Genomic DNA, 14428 nt, shown 5'->3' on the forward strand with positions numbered 1-14428 from the left:
GAGACCCTCTCCCTTGTTTCCTTCTAAGACCTTTACAGTTTTAGCTCCAAAACTCAGGCCTCTTCACCACTTTGAGTTGACCTCTGCATACAGACTAAGGTCCAGTTTCCGTCTTTGCTTGTGGAGATCACTGTCCAAGCACCTTTGGTCGAATAGCCTGTTCTTTCCCATCAAGTGGTCCTTATACTCTTGACAGAAACAACTGACCAAAGACGTACAGACTCATATTTGGCCTCTCAGTTTTATCCTGGGGGTCTATGTCTACCCCGTGCCTGTTCTGGTTACTGGAGTTTCACAGGAAGCTCTGAACAAAGGAAGTGTGAGTCTTTCAACTCTGCTCTTTAACGAGATGGTGTTGGCGCTTTGGTCCCCTGGCAGGTCCATGTGAGTTTCAAGATCAGCTTTCCCATCTCTAGCTTTAGTAATACACAGACGGCTTCTTTTCCGAGAGAACACCAAATGGCGGATGAGCCTGTGCTGCGGGAGGGCCCGGAGGCCCCGAAGGCCCCGGGGGCCCTGGGATGGGAGGCCGCGGTGGTTTCCGCAGAGGCTTCGGCGGCGGCATCCGGGGCCGGGGCCGGGGCCGCGGTCAGGGCCGCAGAGCTCACGGAGGCAAGGCAGAGGACAAGGAGTGGCTCCCTGTCACCAAGCTGGGCCGCTTGGCGAAGGACATGAAGATCAAGTCCCTGGAGGAGATCTGTCTCTTCTCCTGCCCATCAAGGAATCTGAGATCGTTGACTTTTTCTTGGGGGCATCCCTGAAGGACGAGGTTTTGATGATTATGCCTGTGCAAAAGCAGACCCGTGCTGGCCAGCGGACCCGGTTCAAGGCACCTGTCGCCACTGGGGATGACAAGGGACATGTTGGTTGGGTGTTAAGTGCTCCAGGGAGGTGGCCACAGCCACCCGGGTGGCCGTCACCCTGGCCAGGCTCTCCATCGTCCCTGTGCAGAGGCTATCGGGGGAACAAGATTGGCAAGCCCCACACGTCCCTTGCAAGGTGACTGGCCGCCGTTGTTCTGTGCTGGCGCGCCTCATCCCTGCACCCAGGGGCACTGGCATTGTTTCAGCCCCGGTGCCCAAGAAGCTACTGACGATGGCTGGTATTGATGACTGCTACACTTCTGCCAGGGGCTGCACTGCCATGCTGGGCAACTCCACCAAGGCCACCTTCCGTGCCATCTCCAAGGCCTACAGCTATCTCACCCCTGATCTTTGGAAAGAGACTGTGTTCACCAAGTCTCCCTGTCAGGAATTCACTGACCATCTCGTAAAGACCCACACCAGAGTTTCTGTGCAGAGGACCCAGGCTCCAGCTGTGGCCACCACGTAGTTTTATATGCAAAAAATAAAGTGAATGAAGCCTGCTAAATAATAATAATAATAATAATAATAATAATAATAATAATAATAATAATAATAATAATACAAACGTTCTGCTCCTACACATCTCCTTCCAGCTTTATGTTGGCGCTGTCTCAGGTTACATCTTTTTACATCATGTGCCTAACACAGACTTGTAATTATGGTTTTATGCACTTGTCCTGTGAAGCCTGGAGTGAGGACCAACAGCTTCCTTGCCAGGGCGTCCCTGCTGAGGCTCTCATCCAACTTGAGTGGACGCAAGTGGACCTTGAAAACAGAGGACCTGCCTTTGATGTCAGGGGGGCTGACATAAATCTGGTGGTCAAACTGGCCAGGTCACGTCAGGGCCGGGTCGAGAACATTGGGCCGGTTGGTGCCGGCCAGCACCACAACATTGGTGGTTGAGTTGAACCCGTCCATCTCCACCAGCATCTGGTTCAGGGTTTTCTCCTGCTCGCTCTGGCCTCAAAGGGCCTGTGGCCTCGTTTCCTGCCACTTGTATCAATCTCATCAATGAATAAGATACAATGAATAAGGTACGGTTTTTTCGGGCCATCGCATACATGTCACAAACCCGAGCTGGCCCGACGCACAGGAACATTTCCAGGAACTGTGACCCGTTCACAGTGATGAAAGGCACGCTGGCCTCCCCCAGTCACCTTGGCAAGAAGAGTTTTGCCAGCACCAGAAGGACCTGTGAGCATGGCTCCCTTTGGAATTTTGGCTCCAAGGTCCTGATACTGCTTGGGATTCTTCAGGGACTTCACTAACTCCATGGTCTCCAACTTGGCCTCTTAGCAACCGGCCACGTCTGCAAACCACACACAGATGTTGTTCCTGACAACCCTGGCTGTGGTCTCACCAACACTGAAGAGGCTCCCTCCACGCCCGGCCCCCATCAGCCCCTCCTCAGGGTACAGAGGAGGATGCCCACCAGGAGAATGGTGGGCACCAGGCTTCGCAAGAAAGAGCTTGGATGATGTCCCAGGGGCAAACTGGTCACTACTTCCAGCCGGTCCACCAGACCTCTCGCCAGGTGATACTGCACCAAGTGCTTTCAGCTGACTTCTTTCCCAGCATCTCAAAAATAGAAGTAGAAAAATTCCATGGCAACACCTGCCCCTAAAACGGCCAGACTGCGGAAATCCTTGTCATCCCAGGGCACCTCTCCTGGGGCTTTAAAAATTGACACAGAAATCTCCATGTTTTTACAAATTAAAACCACTGCTTGGAGTCTCTGAATCAGTTGCTCCAAAACAGCAGAAAAGCTGCACAAAGTCTGAACTTGGGGTGACTGCTTCCTCGGGAGGATGACAGGCCGCTGGGACTGGTTCTCAAGACACACACACCCTCTGCATCCATTTCCACCAGGCAAAGTCACCCCATTTCCCTCCTCTCCTGCCTCCATTTGCTCCAGGCCCAGCATCCTTCAGTTCTCTGGCTCCTGCCGGGAGGTTCCGAGAGCCCTCAAGCCTGGCCTGGCCGTCCTGCTGCCTCGTGGGCCACCGCCGCATCACCACATCACGGCGAGTGGCCCGGCCACCACCCTGCAGCCTTGCCACACTGCCGCCCGCCGCTGCTGCCAGCCACGGCGACATCCCCACCCCTGACCTCGCGCTGCTCGGGCCAATTGTAACTTTTAAATGTTTAATTCTGATATTATTTATTTGGCCTCTGTTTCTCTCTCTCTCTCTTTTTCCTTTGATGCATCTGGCTGAAAGTTTATAAATTTTATCTACATTTTCAAGGAACAAGCTCTTAGTTTCATTGATCTTCCCTATGGTTTTCTAGTATATATTTCATTTAATTCCACTCTGATTTTTATTACTATTTTTCTTCTACTAACTTTGGGCTTTGTTTTTCCTTTTCTTCTATGTCTTTAAGTTTAGATGGCTTATTCAAGATTTTTCTTGCTTCCTGGAGTAAACCTGTATCACTGTAAACTTCCCTTTTCAAACTGCTTTGTTGTGTCCCATAGCTTTTCAGATGTTTTCGTTCCATTTTCATTTTTCTCAAGGTATTGTTTTATTTCCTCTTTGCTTCATTCATTGGCCCATTGGTAGTTTAGAAGCATGTGTTCTCCACTTGTTTGTGTTTCTTCCAGTTTTCCACTCATTAATGATTTCTAATTTCACACTGTTATTGTTGGAAAAGACGCCTGGTGTGATATCAGTCTTCTTAAATTTATTGAGACTTGTTTTATGACTGAACATGTGACTTACCTGATAGAATGGTCCATGTGCACTTGAAAAATGGTATATTCTGCTGTTTTGATTAAATCTTCTGTATATATCAAGTGCATCTGATCTCACTTATCATTTAAGGTGTTTCCTTATTGACTTATTTCTAAATGATCCATTCATTGATGTAGGTAGGGTATTGTTATTGTATTGCTGTTTGTCCCTTTATTTCTGTTAATGTTTGCTTATATATTTAAGTGATTCTGTGTTTGGTGCGTTAAGTGTTCACAAGTATTATATCCTCTTGTTGACTGACCCCTTTATTATTATGTAATGCCCTTCTCTGTCTCTCATTACTATCTTTGTTTTAAAGTCTATTTTGTCTGATACAAGTATTGCTATGCTATTTTTTCATTTCCATTTGTACAGAATATATTTTTTCAACCCTGTCACTTTTGGTCTGTATGTTTCCTTAGATCTAAAGTGAATCTTTTATAAGGTGCATACACATGGGTCTTATTTCCTTATCTATTCAGCCGCTGTATGCCTTTTGATTGGAGCACTCAGTCCATTTACACTACAGAAGTTATTGATAGCATGCACTTAATTGTCATTTTGTTAATTGATTCCTGGTTGTTTTTTCAGTTCTTCTCTGTTCCTTTATTCTTTTGTTCTCTTCTCCTGTGATTTGATGACTTTCTTTAGTATTGTATTTGTCTTTCTCTTTGTGTGTGTGTGTGTGTGTGTGTGTGTGCATGTGTGTGGGTATCTGCTACAGGTTTTTGGATCCAAAAAAACAGTGCTACAATTTATGTCAAATAGTGTGTTGCTTATGTTCTCTTCTATGAGCACTGTGGTTTCAGGTCTTATATTCAGGTATTTAATCCATTTGGGGTTTATTTTTATGTGTGGTGTGAGGAAATGTCATTTCACTCTGTTACATGTAACTGTCAGTCTTCTCAGCACCACTTATTGAAGATTCTGTCTTGTCTTTTGTGTATTCTCTCCGGGCCTTCAAGGTCTCTTCTGATTAATCTGTTCATAGCCTTATGGGGATTCCTTTGTATGAGAGATTGTTTTTTTTCTCTTACTGCTTTTAAAACTCTCTATCTATCTTTGAATTTTGACAGTTACATTATACTGTAGCTTGGCAAAGAAAATTTTGGATTGAAAATTTTGAGTGGCCTATTAGTTTCATAAATTTAGATATCAAATCCCACCCCCCCACCACTAGGTTTAGAAAATTCTCAGCCATTATTCCTTTATATAAGCTTTCAACCCTTTTCTCTTTCTCTTCTCTTTCTTGGAATTCTGTGATAGGCTCACTATTTTTCTTACTGGTTCCCTGTAAGTCCCATAGAATTTCTTTATTCTTTTTCCTTTTTTTTAAATTTTGCTCCACTGACTGTACAATTTCAGTTGATCTTTCTTCCAGGTCACCGACCCTTCCTTTTGCTTGGTAGTTTGCTATTGTAGTGCTCTAACAAATTCTTAAGTACTGTTACTATTTCTTTAGCTTCAAAATTTCTGCTTTGTGTGTTGTTTTTGTTGTTGTTGTTTTCCTTCTCTTTGTTGAACTTTTAATTTTGTTCTTGTATCACTTTCCTGATATTGTTACGTTGTTTTTCTGTGTTCTCTTGTAGCTCTCTGAGCATCTTTAGAACACTTATTTTGAATTCTTTGTCAAGCAATTCCATTTTTCTGAGGCCAGTTACTGGATATTTACTGTATTCCTTTGTGATGTTTCCCTTTTCTTCATGATCCTATAAACTTGTGTAGGTGACTGTGCATTTGAAGCAGCAGTCAAATGTTTCAAGCTTTATAGATTGACTTTGATCTGCAGGTAGGAATACAATGAATCATGCTGTTATCATGGGTCTAGTGGAGCAGGCCGTCAAGTGTCGGGGTCCGGGCTGCACAACTGCAAGGCCTTGGCTGGCTGCTGTTGTGGCTCCTGCTTCCAGCAGGGCTTGGGCGGAGGGAGCAGGGAGGGACGCAGGTGGCTAGTGCCTGCAAATGCAAATACTTTTGTGGGGCAAAAGCTGGTGAAATCATGGTGGCTGAGCTGGCTGTTAGCTTCTTCAGAGGTGAAGTCTGCTGTACTTGTGTGCAAGGTAGGTCACTGTTAAGTGTGATCACCCCCACTGCATGGCTGTTATTGATAGTCCGTCATTTTCCTCTTTGTTCCTAGTTATCTCTATGTCTCAGCTTTGCCAGTCTCGGTTGGGTGACACAAAAGTGTGACTTTCTTGCAGTGCCTCAGTTGGGGAGTGGGATAGTGCAGGTAAAATGAAATTGTCTTCCTTCTCTTCTTGTACTGTTATTTTTTTGTTGTCGTTGTTATTGTACCACTGAGTTGTTAAAGTTTGTTAAGTGAACACTGGACCTTCCACAGAGCTGTTGTAGTTTGTGGATCGCTGTCCAGTTGTTGACCTTTGTGGCAGAGTGGAGGTTGATTTCCCCTATGTCAACATCTTGAAATATCACCTTGATGAGTGCTGTTGATAATGGAAGCTATGAATGTGCGGGTGCAGGGGGTATATGTGAAATCTCTGTGTATTCTCAATTTTTTTAGTAACCCTAACCCTGCTATGAAAATACAAAGTTTTCAAAAATATGGGAAAATACTGATGAGAACAATTAAAGAGGATCTAGGTAACGATATATTACTTATTCGTGCATTGGAAAACTCAATATAGTTAAGACATAAACTCTTGTTAAACTGATCTTTATATTCAATAGAATCGTATTCAAAATTGCATTCAGTATTTTTGTAAAAATAGGCAACTTTATTTTTAATTGTGTATTAGAAAGAAAGGACCAGAATAGATCACCTTTAAATATATCCCATTCCACTAATTAAAAAATAATTTGGAAAGGAGGGAGAAATAGAAAGAGGGAAGAAAGAAGAAAGGGAGGAAAGAAGAAAAAGAGGGGGAGAAGAGATGGAGAGAGAAAGAAACCCACCATGCATTTACGAGACATTTTTTAAGGTTGAACATGTACTACAAGTAATTTGTGAATAAATACATAGGATTTAAAAATCCTTAACCGACATAACTTGGGATAATAGATCAGAACTATGATTTTAATATAGAGGAGACATTTGAATGACCTGAGGAAAATCAATCCCAACTCCTTCTTTGCCTTTGAAACTTTCATAGATTTTAGAGGCTACTCCATAGCAGGATCATAAAACAGCTCACAGTTGCAGATGATTTCAGTGAAAGTATTCAGCTGAGGTTACTGACCCTTTTTACAGTTCTTAGTAGTTGGAAAGTGAACAAGTACAGATAGATTGAATTATAAGTTGTTCTGTCAGGTGTGGACTAAGAACAATTGATGTAACTTCAAGCTAAATGTTACCAATCCTGGTGGGTGAGGTTGTAGCAGAAAAAAAAGTTTCCTATAAGTTTGTAAACACTATTAAGGATCTTAATGCTCTCTGATTCAGTTTCCTTCAATAAGCTATTATCAGTAAGTCTGTTTGGAAAGGAACAACCTATGACCATTTTCTGTAGGAATTATAAGAAATTAATGATATTTTCTCCAGAGATAGTCACAATTAAGTGTATAATCCTGGTTTAATTATTAGAACCAAGCTTGAGTAAAAGACTGAAAGAAAACACAAGAAGAAGATGAGAAAAGAACCAGTGCCTCTTGTAGGAGACACAGAATTTTGATTAGTGATAAGCCAAACTAAAACATGGTTTAATAAACACTTAAAGACTACTTGTGAGGAAAAAGAATAAACATTTTTCCCCTGAGTGTTATCCTCTGATTCTGAGACTCTTGCATTTTAATTTTGGCCACATTGTGAGGGGGATAATTCTAAGATATATACTGGACCCAAAGTGTAACCTAAGATAGCAGCAGAATCGAAATAAAACATAAAGTGTATTGCAGCTGCAATTAACAAAAAACATTGCTAATATGGACAACCTACCTGGAAACCATTTGAAACTGCTAGTCTCTATATTTAGTATACACAAAATCCTTGCCTTTGAAAGCTGATATTTAAAAGACTGATAGTGAGTGATCCCTTGATCACTTGATCTTCTGTGAACAAGATTATTCCACTGAAAACAGAAAAGTTACAGTGTCGCACAGGTGTAGTGGAAGAAATACTTCTCAGTGTGTGAATTTCTCAGTATAAGTGATTCACATCTAGGTAAGTGCTCTGAGACTTGTCCGCTGTGTGAAATATTCAGGTTATGTGGGATAAAATTGTTCGTTTTCTCACCCCCAGGGAGTTGAGAGTTTCACCTGCTACACGCTGGTCACACTGACCATTTCATTTAGCTTTCTGTGTCTCCAAATAGTCAATATAATCAGCATGTAGAATTACTTGCACGTGTCTAATACTCAACCAAGAGTAATTATCTTTTTTTGAGGGAGAACACTGATATCTTCTTTGAAATAAGTAAAGGAACTAAATAGTTTCATATTTCTTCTCAATATGTAGCCAAACTAAACTACTCTGAAGGGAAAGAACTGGTTACTGGTTTTGCCACCACTAAAACTTGCATTTACCATAATAGGTATAAGTTTTAATTTTATAGTTAATGTGATTTCATGAGCTGCAATATCTCATGGAGATATTGTGTTGTTTGCATTAATGAGTCTTCATGTGAAATTTGGAACAGTCTGTTAAGTTAAAAAAATAGCTAACTGATTGAAAATAACTAGTCATCTAATAATATAAAAGGTGAGGGTAATGTTTTCCTTTAAAATTCAAGACAAAATGGAATAGCATGCTCACCAGTATAATGTGTGTGTAATAGAAAAACTCACTGAAAAAGCTGCCTTCCCATGCTTGGGCCCACAGGGACATCCTCTGTGAAATGACTGTTTAGGGAAATCACACTTTCAAAAAACCAAAAATATTCTTTCAAGGGAAATGTTGTAATGGAGACTGGACCCCTAAGGGTTTAAGAAATTAATGGCCAGAAGTTGGAACAAATTTCTATTTGAGAGTTGCCAGCAATGTTTAAACATTTATCTTTAGAGAGAGACTGTTCTTTACTTTGAGGAAAGGGTTTAAGTGATCTCTTGCTTATTTAAAAATACAGTATCATATTCTAAAATTGAAAGAATGAGTTACACATTTCTGCTGAAACCAGGGCAGAGAAATAGCTGTCCCCACTATATAAAATATAAAATGTGTGTGTGTGTGTGTGTGTGTGTGTGTGTGTGTGTGTGTGTGTGTGTGTAATTATCTATCTTCCTGAGTGTTATAGGATCACAAGTTGAGAAAAATAATGCTTACTGCCATGTAGATACTGTGCTGTTTGCTAGGCTCAATTACCGTCTCAGTTCTGAATGCAAGTCTCCTCTTTCAGTTCATTAAATTAATGCCCCAGTATTAGGACTTATTAATATGCCTTCTAGAGCTTTTAGAGTTGAACGTAAGCAGATGAAATCACAATGCTAAATCTGTTACTGTGAGATGTCCACTCTGTTACATGAATGTGCCGTTGAGATTGTCCATTTCATCCAAAAAACTGCATTTAAACTCTCATGATCAATGATTTATATAAGCAGACTGTCCTTAACATATGGGGTTTCTGATTCTTTACAGGAGTGGTTCTGAATCTTGACTGCACATTGCAATTATCTGGGGAATTTTAAACAATTCTGAAGATCTTGCCTCATCCCCAGATGAATTGTATCAGAATATCTCAAGGAATGGTCTAAGGAGTATGTTTACTCTCCCCAGGTGATTCTTATGTACAGTTATGTAGAAAAACACTATCCTAGAATATTAAGGATACCTCCTACAGAAAAAGGAGAAAAGTTGCTACTATCACAGTGGTTCAGCATTCATTTATTAATCTCTTAACAAATCATTATAATGGTTTAGACTAATAATATTTAATATAATTGAAATTTGACTCTTTGCTAAGTTCTATGATACAAAATTTGCGTATATTATATTCTATAACCTTCATGTCGGGCCAATAAGCTAGATGTTATTATGTTATTCTTTTTACTAATGGAGGAACCAAGGCACATAGAAAAAGTTACTTGTTCAAAACTTCTTAATTAGGGTTCGGGAGATACGGGATTAGATTTCACTGTTACATAAAACACTGCATTATGTTTAACATTCTTAAAACAGGACAAAATTATTCTCCATAGGTTTGATATCCCAAGAATATTTCTCCAAGATTATTTATTGTTTAGGGTTACATAATCTAAGATTGATATCCCAAGCCTGTTAAATCATTTAGCCCTTGACCAAATAAATAAGCTCAGGGCATTATATTACTGTAAACAGCAGAGAAAAGAAAACAATTATATTGTAGGCTCAACCAATTTTTAATTTAATAAATTAAGTAGTAATAAATATGTGACAATTTGCTTGTATTTGGGCTTACCTGAAAATACCCAGATAAGCTCCACCCACATTGAAGAACCTTTCAGACCATTCAAAACTAATTAGAATTTCAGTACTTTATTTTTTAAAACTTTTTTATTGAATGAAAGATTCTTTAAATTGTATAGTGCTTTACAATTTTCAAAAGTTTCACATACATGATATTTCAAGACAGTTAATGTCAGTTGAAGTATCAAAACCCCACTAACTTCAGTTAAGCAAAATGAACAAAACAATGGGCACACGAGAAGATGTAATATTGCATTCTGTACATACCTAAGACTTTTGTTGTTCTCTCCAAAACTCTTCGTCAGGGTCCACCAGAACAGTTAGAGATTTTAACTTACATGCATTTAATAGAATTCCCTAAGGGGGAAAAAAAAAAGCCTAAATAAAGCTAAAAAGGAAAGTCAATAGATACTCCAGTTACTTTTCAATTACTAACAAAAAGCAAGGTTAGAAAATTCATTAAAAATCAAAATGCTGCACCTTTGTCTAAGAGAAATAGACAGGGTCAGAGAAATTATTTAAAGAAATAATAACAGAAAACTACCCAGATCTGGGGAAGGAAATGACCATCCAAATCCATTGTGCCCAAAGAACCCCAAATAGACTGTACATCAAAAATTTTTCAGATACATCACATGTCAAAAGTTAAAGACAAAGAAAATTAAAGACGGAGAATTTTGCGCAACAAGAGAAAAGCAACTTGTCACATAAAAGGGTATATCCATAAAAGGGTATATTAAGACTAATAAATGAATTTCTCATCCCAAACCTTGCATATCAGAAGATAATGGGATGATATACTCAAAGTGTTAAAAGAGAAAAAAAAAACTTACTAACAAGGACTACTTTACCCAACAAAGCTCGTCATCTAAGATTAGGAACAGGACAAAGATCCTTACTCCTGACATTTCTATTCAAAATAGTACCAGAAGTCCCAGCCAGAGAAATTTAGGCAATTTTTTAAAAGGCATACAAATTATAATGTAAGAAGTAAAATTGTCTCTGTTTGCAGATGACTGATTATATATGTTGAATTCCCTAAAAAAAATCTACTATTAAGCTATTAGAACTGATCAACAAATTCAGTAATGTTGAAGAATACTAACTATATCAATGTATAAAATTCAGTTGTTTTTCTGTGCACTAACAATAAACCATTATAAAAAGAAATCTCATTTACAGTAACATCAGAAACAATAAAACAGAAATAAATTCAATCAAGAAGGTAAACAATCTGTACACTGAAAACTATAAGACATTGATGAGAGAAACTGAAGAATTTACAAGAAAATAGAAATATATTCATGATGATGAATTGGACAAATTATTATTGTGAAAATGTCTATACTACCCAAAGCCATCTACAGATTTAATGCACCCTTATCAAAATTCTAATGGCATTTTTCATAGAAATCGGAAAAAAAATCCTAAATTTTAAATGAAATCACAAGTGACTCTAAATAGCCAATGCAATCTTAAGAAAGAAGACAAAAGCTGGAGATAGCAAACTTCCTTACTTCAAATAATATTACATGGTAATAATTATAGTAATCAAAACAGCTTAGTACTGGTATAAACACACACACATAGACCAAAGGAAAAAAATAGTCAAGAAAAAAATCTCACACAGATATGGTCAACTAATCTTTATTTTTTCTCATTAAACTTTATTTTAATGGATCTCAAAATTCTGTGATAGATTTTTGGTCAAGTTGTTTCCATTAAAAAGTACTGATTTAAAAAACTAATAACTTAAAACTGCCGCACACACAGAAGAAACAAGTGGTCCCCAAAACATTCTCCTTTCCTTCTGAAGGTTTTACGATGCACTGTTATCATTAACCAGTCTTTAACTATTAAACTTAAATGGCCAATTGAGACAAACAGTTCTGAGACCGTTCTCCCACCACTGATTAAGACTGGAGTGGCAGGTATTGGGGATAATACTCATTTAGCCTTCTGAGCTTTCTGGGCGGACTTGGTGACCTTGCCAGCTCCAGCTGCCTTCTTGTCCACTGCCTTGGTGACACCCACAGCAACCGTCTGTCTCATGTCACGGACAGCAAAACGGCCCAGAGGAGGATAGTCAGAGAAGCTCTCAACACACATGGGCTTGCCAGGAACCATGTCAACAATGGCAGCCTCACCAGATCTCAAGAACTTGGGGCCACCTTCCAGCTTTTTCCCAGAATGACAGTCAATCTTCTCCTTCAGTTCAGCAAACTTGCAAGCAATGTGAGGTGTGTGACAATCCAGCACAGGTGCGTATCCAGCACTGATCTGGCCTGGATGGTTCAAGATAATCACCTGAGCTGTGAAGCCAGCTGCTTCCATCGGTGGATCATTTTTGCTGTCACCAGCCACGTTGCCACGACGAACATCCTTGACAGACACGTTCTTGATGTTGAAGCCCACGTTGTCCCCAGGGAGGGCTTCACTCACAGCTTCATGGTGCATCTCAACGGACTTGACTTCAGTTGTAACACTGACTGGAGCAAAGGTGACCACCATGCCAGGTTTGAGACCACCAGTCTCCACTCGACCCACAGGGACAGTACCAACACCACCACTCTTGTAGACGTCTTGGAGGGGCAGACGTGAGGGCTTGTCAGTTGGCCGAGTTGGTGGCAGGATGCAATCCAGAGCCTCAAGCAGCATGGTTCTACTGGCATTGCCATCTTTACAGGTGACTTTCCATCCCTTGAACCAAGGCATGTTAGCACTTGGCTCCAGCATGTTGTCACCATTCCAACCAGAAATTGGCACAAATGCTATGGTGTCAGGGTTGTAGCCAATTTTCTTAATGTAGGTGCTGACTTCCTTAACAATTTCCTCATCTCTCTTCTGGCTGTAGGGTGGCTCAGTGGAATCCGTTTTGTTAACACCAACGATTGGCTGTTTCACACCCAGAGTGTGAGCCAGAAGGGCATGCTCGGGGGCTGCCCATTCTTGGAGATCCCTGCTTCAAAGTCACCAACACCAGCAGCCACAATCAGGCAGCACAGTCAGCCTGAGATGTGCCTGCAATCATGTTTTTGATAAAGTCTCTGTGTCCTGGGGCATCACTGATGGTCATGTAGTACTTGCTGGTCTCGAATTTCCACAGGGAGGTATCAATGGTGATACCGCGCTCACGTTCTGCCTTCAGTTTGTCCAAGACCCAGGCATACTTGAAGGAGCCCTTTCCCACCTCGGCAGCCTCCTTCTTGAACTTTTCGATGGTTCTCTTGTTGATGCCACCACATCTGTAGATCAGATGGCCAGTGGTGGTAGACTTGCCCGAGTCTACATGTCCGATGACCACGATATTGATGTGAGTCCTCTCCTTTCCCAGTTTGGCTTAGATTTAGTGGTGGTTTTCATGACACCTGTGTCCTGGTGGCAAACCTGTTGCAAAAAAGTTTGGTCAGCGAATCTTTAACAAGTGCACCAAGGGTGCATAATAGAGAAAAGATCATCTCTTCAAAAAATGGTCCTTGGGAAAACTGGTATCCACATGCAAAAATTTTTTTTAAAAGTCTTTGAACTCTTGCCTTATCTTACACCATACACAAAAATCAACTCAGAATGATTAAAGACTTCAGTGTTTAATGACTGAAACCATAAAACTCCTAGAAAAAAATATAGCAAAAAATTTCCTTGACTTTGGTCTTTGCAATGAGTTTTTTGGATGTGACATCAAAAGAACAGGCAATAAAGTAAAAATAACCAAGTGGGGCTACATCAAACTAAAATCTTCTGAACAGTCAAGGAAATATTTTAAAAATGAAAAGATAATCTATGGAATGCAAGAAATATTTGTATATTAAATACCTGAAGGTGTTAATATCTAAAATATATGAGAAATTTGTAAAACTCAACAATAACCACCACCAAATACTGATTTTAAAATGGGCGACCTGAATAGATATTTCACAAAAGAAGATAGGCGTAGGGCCAAAAGGTTTATTAAAAATTGCTCAACAGCACTAATCATCAAGGAAATGCAAATCAAAATTACAGTTCGACATTATCTCACACCTATTAGAATGGCTATTGTTTACAAAAACCTCCACAAAATATAACAAACGCTGGTAAGGACTTAGAGAAAAGGAAACACTTACATACTTTTGGTGGAACTATAAATTGGTGCATCCATTTTGTAAAACAGTATAGAATTTTCTCAAAAATTAAAAAAAAAAAAACCCTACTTTATGACCCAGGATTCCCATTCCTGGCTATTTTTCCAAAGGAATTGAAATCAATATCTCAAAGAGATACCTGTATTCTTATGTTTATTGTATCACTTTTCACATTAGGTATGGGAACAAGCTCAATGTCCACTGACAGGTGAATGAATAAAGAAAACATGGTATATACATGCATACCACTATATGTAGTATATACATATAGTAGTGGACTACTATACAGCCTTAAAAAGGAAGAAAATTCTGCTTTCACAACAGCGTATATGGACCTGAGAGACATAGTGAAATAAGTCAGAGAAAAACAAATAC

General features: G+C 39.9%; 3 pseudogenes; 1 reads left to right on the plus strand and 2 right to left on the minus strand.

Moving 5' to 3' along the window:
* Positions 1-496: 496 nt before the first annotated feature.
* Positions 497-1368, plus strand: LOC105075994 (small ribosomal subunit protein uS5 pseudogene; annotated as a pseudogene).
* A 137-nt stretch (positions 1369-1505) lies between these two features.
* LOC105075996 (mitochondrial inner membrane m-AAA protease component AFG3L1-like) lies at positions 1506-2962 on the minus strand (annotated as a pseudogene).
* An 8668-nt stretch (positions 2963-11630) lies between these two features.
* On the minus strand, positions 11631-13113 carry LOC105075995 (elongation factor 1-alpha 1 pseudogene; annotated as a pseudogene).
* Between the last annotated feature and the right edge of the window lie 1315 nt (positions 13114-14428).

The sequence above is a fragment of the Camelus bactrianus genome, chromosome 15, assembly GCF_048773025.1.
Source record: "Camelus bactrianus isolate YW-2024 breed Bactrian camel chromosome 15, ASM4877302v1, whole genome shotgun sequence".
In the NCBI taxonomy this organism is placed as follows: Eukaryota; Metazoa; Chordata; class Mammalia; order Artiodactyla; family Camelidae; genus Camelus; species Camelus bactrianus.